This window comes from Trachemys scripta, chromosome 1 (assembly GCF_013100865.1).
Source record: "Trachemys scripta elegans isolate TJP31775 chromosome 1, CAS_Tse_1.0, whole genome shotgun sequence".
In the NCBI taxonomy this organism is placed as follows: domain Eukaryota; kingdom Metazoa; phylum Chordata; order Testudines; family Emydidae; genus Trachemys; species Trachemys scripta.
The window spans coordinates 78,463,432-78,470,755 of record NC_048298.1 but is presented as its reverse complement, the minus strand read 5'-3'; the positions used below and the strand labels follow the sequence as shown (position 1 = coordinate 78,470,755).

The 7,324-nt window shown below is 42.7% G+C and overlaps 1 long non-coding RNA gene across 1 annotated transcript in view; it reads left to right on the top strand.

The window, feature by feature from the left end:
• LOC117869574 overlaps window positions 1-7,027 on the top strand; it is a 25,022-nt gene extending 17,995 nt beyond the window's left edge. The window contains exons 2-3 of the long non-coding RNA XR_004643827.1: window positions 3,616-4,001; window positions 6,699-7,027. This is a non-coding gene — a long non-coding RNA (uncharacterized LOC117869574). The remainder of the gene's footprint in view (window positions 1-3,615; window positions 4,002-6,698) is intronic.
• Window positions 7,028-7,324: the final 297 nt, after the last annotated feature.

Here is a 7,324-nt window from a genome sequence, read left to right as displayed (position 1 = left end):
GGGGGGGTGGCACTTTTTTTTGCTGCTTGGGGCAGCAAAAAAGCTAGAGCCGGCCCTGGCTGCAGAGCAAGGCAAAAGCCCCCCATGCCTATCATGCTAACCTATATTGTCTCATTTCCTTGTATTTCCCTGTCTGTCTGTCTCCATCTGTTCTCTCTTGTCTTATACTTAGATTTTAAGCTCCTTGGGTAGGGTTCATCTTTTTGTTTTATGTTTATACCTAGCACAACGATGTCCTGGTCTGTAACTAGGGGTCCTGGTAATAAGTAATAATAATAATAAATCATGGCTGTATTCAAGATATTTCCCCTAGAATAAGTGTTCAACTATTCTATTAGACTTAGGAAAAACAGAACAAAAATCGGTTCTTTTTAGTCACATACAAAAGGACTACGCCTATTTTAACTGTGTCACTTTAATAGTAGCATACATTTTTAAAACTGAAAAGGAAAAATAGATGAAAATAATGAACAGTTGAAAGCTATTTTTCCATAGTTATTTCCTCTTCATGTCTCAGAAAAACACAAAGGGAGTCTCTGATCCCTGGATCAGGGGACTGGAGCACATGACTTATGAGGAGAGGCTGAGGGAACTGGGATTGTTTAGTCTGCAGAAGAGAAGAATGAGGGGGGATTTGATAGCTGCTTTCAATTATCTGAAAGGGGGTTCCAAAGAGGATGGATCTAGACTGTTCTCAGTGATGCCTGATGATGGAACAAGGAGTAATGGTCTCAAGTTGCAGTGGGGGAGGTTTAGGCTGGATATTAGGAAAAAGTTTTTCACTAGGAGGATGGTGAAGCACTGGAATGGGTTACCTAGGGAGGTGGTGGAATCTCCTTCCTTAGAGGTTTTTAAGGTCAGGCTTGACAAAGCCCTGGCTGGGATGATTTAGTTGGGGATTGGTCCTGCTTTGAGCAGGGGGTTGGACTAGATGACCTCCTGAAGTCCCTTCCAACCCTGATATTCTATGATTCTATGATCCCAGTTACTCCAAAGAAGTGCTAAATTAAGCTTTATCTGCATTTTCCCCAGGCCTGTCTCTGGGCAATGAGAAAACACCTGTAAAGCCAAGTGTTTTGCAACTGTTCTATCTTTGCTTCTTTGAGTGAATATTATAGCCAGAAATGTAAATTATGTCTGATACTACACAAACTTTTGTTTTCAGAGCAGCTCTAATTCTAGACTATTGCTGATTTTTGCCCAAGCTCATTATCATTATAAACACCCTCTTATAAATTGAAGCTTCAAAGAGAAAGCTCTTTGCCTTTAAGCAACAACCTTCAAGTGGCACAGTGATAGTTAAAGGCATTTAAAGTCAATGGGGATAACTGAGTAAGTGCTCAACAGCATGAACAACAGCGGAACAATCTAGCCCCTAGGAAGGTAATACTCAACAGGTAAAGCTCATGCTTGAATTTCCTCCAATGGGTGTAACAGAGGCAGAATCAGGCAGTGTAGTAAATTGGAGTAGAATGCTTAGGGTCACGTTGTGACACACATACTCTTATTGAATGGTTCCTTATTCAACAAGTAGCCCCACTGACTTCAATGGAACTACTCGGAGTGTAAGGTACTAGCCAATGGTGTTAAAAGTATGGACATCATGCCCTATTTTAGCTGAATTTAAGTAATCATGGTATAAATGGTTTGGAAGAATTTTGCCATTGTTGTGGCATCATCACTGCAATTGAGGAGGCTACTTTTAGAACATCTATCACAGTTAGTAAATATCGGTAGACCCCTGGCGTTTGAGGAGAAAAGATAATATACATACAAAGAAAACGCACACACAGGAGAAAAATATTTTAAAAGATAAAACACTTGCCATGATAGCATAATGAGCATAACATTACCTTTTATTTATTTTCTTAGGCCTTGTGGTTTTGTCTACATCAGGTAGGTGTTTAAAGAGTTATAGGAGAACCACAAAAGTTCGGAGTTCAGATGAGTATCTAAAAGTCTATGGTTTATCCAAGGTTTATCCATAGCCGGGAGATCTTTGACTAGGTCGTACATACCTTCCAAGGGCAACCTGCTTCTTTGCTCTGGTGCTGCCACAGGTATCCTTCCAATGAATCCTGCTAATGTGCCCTTTTAAACTGTAAATGAAAAACTTCAGTGAAATCCTGGCACTACTGAGTTAGATAGTTTTGGCATTGACTTCAATGGGGTCAGGATTTCACCCCGGGAGCGTGCTCTCTATATTGTACTATGGGGTTTTGCAACCTCTAAGAGTTAATGGATGAAGGAAGAAAAGAAGAACAGAAAACACTACTTCAGAAGTATGAGAAGGGGCACAGCAGGCACTTTTACAGAGAGATATAATCCTTTATTGTTGTCCTTTTCTGACTCAAATATAAAACCCTTCTCCAGGCATATGGTACAATTATCTGAGGAGTGGGTGCTGTTAATGATGGTACAGCTTTAACACCAACCTGTAACAGAATAGGTTTTTCTGCATGTTTCTGGAATAAATTCAAACACAAGAACTAAAAAAGAAAGGATACATTGTGGGTATACTTTCAGGCTTTCAACAGGCTGCATAACACATTGTCAAATATTTAAAGTAGAGCATGTGTTGGTAACTTCCCTTAATCTGTGCTAGGTATGAGGAAAATTGAGGTTGTGTTTTCACTGAGTTCAGACAGTGGTTTCTGGAAAAATGTTCTTGTAGGCAAATATGACAAGGACACTCCACAACCTGCCTTTGTTCTTGCTCCTGATCTAAAAACTAAGGCCAATCTTTGAATTTTTGAAGGAACTTCTCAATCAAAATTTGATTAAATTCCAGAGGAGGGAGAAATACCAACGAGGGGAAAAGAGCAGATGGAAAAAAAAAAAAAAAGAGAGAGAGAGAGAAAGAGAGAGAAGGTTACTCACTCTGTGCAGTAGCTGGGGTTCTTTGAGATGTGTCCCCCTGTGGGTACTCCACTCTAGGTGTGCTTGTGCCCCATGTCCCTCAGATCAGAGGTTTAGGTAGCAGGGTCTGTTTGGCCCACACATGCGCCCCCTGCAGCCTTGGTGAGCTGTGCAGGTGAACCTCCCTCCGTTCCTTTTCTACCGCACAGCCCATTGTAAACAACTCTGAAACAGAGGGGAGGAGGGCAGATAGTGAAGCACCCAAGGGATACACATCTAGAAGAACCACAATTACTGCGCAGGGTAAGTAACCTTCTCTTCTTCTTTGAGCAGTCTCTCTATGGGTGCTCCACACTAGGTGACTATTGAGAAGTACCCTCTATGGAGAAGTGGGGCTTCAGAGTCAAGTCAAGGATTGAAAACTGAATAGTAGAACCACATATGGTATCAGAAGCTGAGGCATAAGTGACTGTATATTGTTCAGAAAATGTATGACTGGAAGTCCAAGTCGTGACTCTACATATTTCCATGACAGGAAAGTTCTTAAGAAAGGCTCTTGAAGTAGAGATGGCTCTCGTGGAATGAGTTAATACTCTAGAGAGAGGTTGAAGATCACAAGACTGTTAGCTGTAGGTAATGCAGCCAGATATCCATTTTTTAGGTCACACAGGTGTTTGAATCTCATCCATTTTTGGATATATGTGTCATGAATAGATTGTTTCCTGCTATGTAACAGCACTCTCTTTGTGTCCTCAGCGTAGGTTGTTTCAAACCCTGTGAACCATCTATCAGCCATGCCTTGAGCTGAAAACCCCTGAGGATGGGGTGATAGATTTGACTGGCATCCTGAGAGAAGGGGATAGTCTGCAGAGTGATTGGTTAACAAACAATGAGCTGAGTGAGGTAAGAAAACCATGTTTGTATTGGCCACATCAGAACTACAAGAATAATTTGGTCTTTATCTTTCTTTATCTTGAACAGCACCTTGGATATCAAGGGAGTCGGGGGAAATGCATACAGAAGGCCTGGACTCCAACAAAGGAGAAAGGCATCTCCCAGGGAGTGGTGACTCAAACTGCATCTCGAGTAGAACTGGGAGAATTTCTGAGGGCATACACTGTGATGTTTTGTATGCCTAGAAGGTAAGATGCTTCGGCGCAGAAGGAAGGTGATCTCGCTCCCCATGACAGTTTAAGTAAAACATGCTTGACATATTGTCCAGCATGATTTTTATAGATGTAAGCTCTATAATCAGCCAAAGCAAGAGATAAATAGGCCCAATGAATGCTTCCCTGACAGCTAGCTGGGAGGGGTAGAGACTTGGATATGTTTATATAAATACAGGTTGCTCCTGCTCTGCTTACATATTCAGCAAAAAGTGATCAACTTTGGCTGGTGTTGGGTACAAGTCACCTTAGTACTGAATGCAGGGGTAGTGAAATGTGGTTACCAATGTTGTAATTATTGTAGGAATACAGGAAAGCAGGACTGTGCTTAACCTGTCACCCTCAGTTGAAAGAACCTCATTAAGTCAGGGGCTCGAAGTCAGAGCCCTGTGAAAGTAAGAGGGGTGGGGACAGGTATCCCCAGTTAGGAGGCTGTACACCCTCCAGGGTCCTCCCTAGACTGGTTTAACCTGTTCCTCCCCACTTTTCAAAGAATAGGGCTAACTATGCTTCATTAGGACCCTCTTTGTTATGTTAAATGCCCAATCAGAACTGAAATCAGTTGTGGTAGGACTGTGTTTTTGCCCTGCCTACTAAGAGCTAAAAATCACTGAGAGCTGAAATCACTTGAGAGGGGGCAGTGTTTCTGCCCAGACTGCAAAAAGCTGAAAATTACTAAGTGACTAATGTGCAGAGGTCACAGCAGAGAGGCAGGTGGCAGCAGAAGGTGACTGACAGTCAGCTGGTGAATGTGTGGCTGGTGCGGTGGAGAGGCGTGATGAGCAGTCTGTAGGTGGAGAGATGTGGTGAGGAGGCAGCCAGCAGGGCGACGGCAGAAAGGCACTCAAGGGTGGTATGTAAATTTCCCAGGTTACTGGGTGGGGGCTCGAGCCGACCCTGGTTGCTGCTAGCTCCCCCTGGCAGAAGGGTTACATAAAATTACCCCAATCAGCAGAAGGAAATGGATACAGGCATTTCTAACTGTTGTGAGTTCCAGAAAGTTGATGTGCAGGATAGACTTGAGAGGAGACCACCCACCTTTAACAGTGTGAGCATTTTTTGCAAGCTCCCTGACCCAGCAGGGATGTATTGACTGTTATTGCTGACAATGGAGATGGTTGAGTGAAGGGGACCACTGCACAAACATTTATCACTTCAAAAGTTTTTTTTTTTTTTTTTTTCTCTCTTAATTAATTGGCCTCTCAGAGTTGGTAAGACAACTCCCACCTGTTTATGCTCTCTGTACGTGTGTATATATATCTCCTCATTATATGTTCCATTCTATATGCATCCGAAGAAGTGGGCTGTAGTCCACGAAAGCTTATGCTCTAATAAATTTGTTAGTCTCTAAGGTGCCACAAGTACTCCTGTTCTTCTTTTTGCGGATACAGACTAACACGGCTGTTACTCTGAAACTTGCACAAACATTGTAAGGGTTCTTCTGACAGTCAAGGGATTTTTTTTTTTTACTACCACAGGCCTGGAGATTAGTTTGTTTAAACTGTTTGCTTGATGAATAAACAGTTCTGAGTTTTGCCTTGGAGGCAGTACATATGAAGCCTCGCATGTATTACAAAGGTGCCAGCCGCCATATGTTCCAATAGCTGGAGGCAATTTTTGGCCGATGTTTGAGGACTGACTTGGATTATAGTGACTAAATTGACTAGGGTTATGAACCTGTGCAAAGGGAGGAATGTTTTAGCCGTTACCGCATTGAGGGTTAGTTCCTATGAACTCCAGACTTTGCACCATGCTTAAGGTGGACTTTCAAATGTTTAATTGCAGTTCCAATCAAAGAAGTAGGTTTACAGCCCTCTGAGTGGCCATCAAAACTGTGTTGAAAGAACACCCTGTGAGCAGGCAATTGTCAAGGTATGGGAAAATCGGAGTTCCTTGTCTGAAAATGAGCCACTACCCCGGAAAGTACTTTTGAGAACAGCCAAGACCCTGAACAGGAATACCATGTACTGAAAGTGCTCTTGACCTAGAGTGAAGCATAGGAACCTTCTGTGGGCAGAGTGGATCACTATATGGAATAACTGTCTTGGCTGAGGGCCTAGAACCAATCCCCATTGGTCCAATGATGGAATTATTGCTGCAAGAGTTACCGTTTTGAACCTCTGAATCTTTACAAATCTGTTGAGTAATCTTAGATCTAAAGTAGGTCTCCCACTGCCTTTCTTTTCCGGAACCAGAAAATACCTGGAATAAAATCCCTTCTCTCTGTGTTGTGTGGGAACTGGTTCTATAGCACCCAGATTCTATAGCACCCAGTCAATTTCCTGTCACAAAAGGTGTTCGTGAGAGGGTTCCCTGAAGAGGGATAGGGAGGGAGATGGGATGGGGAGAAGGGAGGTAAAGTGGATGGAGTATCTTGTTGCAATGATCTCCAACACCTACTTGTCTATAGTGATATGTTCCCAACTTTGACGGAAATGAGAAAGGCAGGCACTGAAAACAGGGAGACATGCAGATTGTTGCAGCAGATAAAATTGGAGATGGTAACTCAGCAGCTCAACTGGCCCGTCAATATTGGCATTTCAAAGTTGTGGGATGTGAGGTCGACGCGCTGTCCCTTACACTGGTGTTCATAAGGTCTTTGGGAGGCAGTAATCTGGGTGGGATGAGATCTCTGGGCCATCTGATACTTACAGAACTTTCTTTTTTGTGCAGGGATGTAAATTCCCAGAGAGCGTAAGATGGCTGTAGAGTCTTTTAAAGTATGAAGAGATTCATCTATTTTTTCTGCAAAACACTTCAATCCATCAAAAGGAAGGTCCTCAGCTGGATTTCAGACTTCCCTCAGAAAACCCGAGAGCTAAAGCCAGAAAACTCTCTTCATGACTAGCACTGGAGATAGAATGAGCGGCTTTATCAGTGGCATTCAGAGAGGGCTGCAGAGATGTTTTGTGTGCCATTGGCTCTCTGCAATGATCTCCTGGAATTGCTCGCTCTGTTCTGTCAGAATATGTTCAATAAAGGCATTCAACTTTGAATAGTTATTATGGCTGTATTTTACTATGAGGGCTTGATGATTGGTGATCCTAAATTGTAAGGCAGCCAATGAGCATGACTTATGGCCAAATAAATCAAGATGCTTTAGGTCTTTATCATATGGAGTCAATTTAGTGCTTTCTGACACTCTCATTCACAGCATCAATCACAAGGGAGTTGGGGAATGGATGCAAAAATAAAAATTCAGAGTCCATGGAGGGAATGTCATATTTTTGTCCACCCTCTCACAGGTGAGTGATACTGAGGCTGGGGTGTTTTTGCAGAGTATAACAAGGACTCATGAA